The sequence below is a fragment of the Plectropomus leopardus genome, unplaced genomic scaffold (genome assembly GCF_008729295.1).
Source record: "Plectropomus leopardus isolate mb unplaced genomic scaffold, YSFRI_Pleo_2.0 unplaced_scaffold91116, whole genome shotgun sequence".
In the NCBI taxonomy this organism is placed as follows: domain Eukaryota; kingdom Metazoa; phylum Chordata; class Actinopteri; order Perciformes; family Serranidae; genus Plectropomus; species Plectropomus leopardus.
This window is the reverse complement of record NW_024700469.1, coordinates 1-870: the sequence shown is the minus strand read 5'-3', so window position 1 is coordinate 870 and position 870 is coordinate 1. Positions and strand designations below refer to the sequence as shown.

At 38.3% G+C, this 870-nt stretch overlaps 1 long non-coding RNA gene across 1 annotated transcript; it reads right to left on the bottom strand.

Annotated features, from left to right (window-relative positions):
* Positions 1 to 61: 61 nt before the first annotated feature.
* LOC121940620 lies at positions 62 to 466 on the bottom strand. The gene is made up of 3 exons (XR_006105658.1): positions 409 to 466; positions 212 to 312; positions 62 to 73 (listed from the first exon to the last, which is right to left on the bottom strand). It is a non-coding gene; the product is annotated as an uncharacterized LOC121940620 (long non-coding RNA).
* Positions 467 to 870: the final 404 nt, after the last annotated feature.

Below are 870 nucleotides of genomic sequence, written 5' to 3'. Positions count from 1 at the left end.
TCTCTGAGTGGTAGTTCTTAACAGGAAATATGCGGTAAAGTGGAATACCCAGGGCCAAACTCAATTCCTCCATCTAAATGTGAATAATTTGACATTTGAGTAATGGCAGCAAAGTGTTGCTCACAAGAGATATTTGTGTAAGTTTGTTAATATGTAAAAAAGAATCATTCCCACTTTAGTAACAACTCTCTATAGACAGAGAAAAACTTACCCTTTTCTTCAGGAACTTGCTCTTATACACGTTCTTTATATCTTTTCTGACCTCTGGACAGGCTTCATCAATTTTGGTGACAATAGCCACTTGGGGGATCCCTGCAGACACAAAGCAGCATCGAATTTAATCAAGATAATGTTTGTCAGGTTATTGAATTTAATTAATACATCCCAATAACTAACCCTAACTCTTACCCATGCTGCTGGCTGCAAGTCTGACTTCTCTCATCTTTCTCACAAACTCATCTTCCAGGATACAGGCCCTTGCAGCAGATACAACACAAACCAGAACATGAACTTTGTCCTGTAGAGTGGGGTTTGCGTTGTAGTATGGATCATCCTCAGATATTTTGGAGGCAGGATTGAACTGGGGGGGAAAAAAGGCAAATGAAATGAAAGAATGACTTTTGCATGTAAATATTTTCTGTGTCTTTTCATGTCAATAAAATTATAAATACAAAACATATCACAAGGATGGATTGTATTAGTGAAATAAATCCAATAAAACTTTATCATTTTACAGTGTATCCATCGTTAATGTGTCCCATCATGGCCTGTTTGATGTCCTCCACAACAGTTCCTCTCAAAGTGTCCTTTTCAAGGCCCATGGTGTCAGTGAAGGAAAAAGGGTAAAGCATCTCTGGTCCTCCTCTTTGG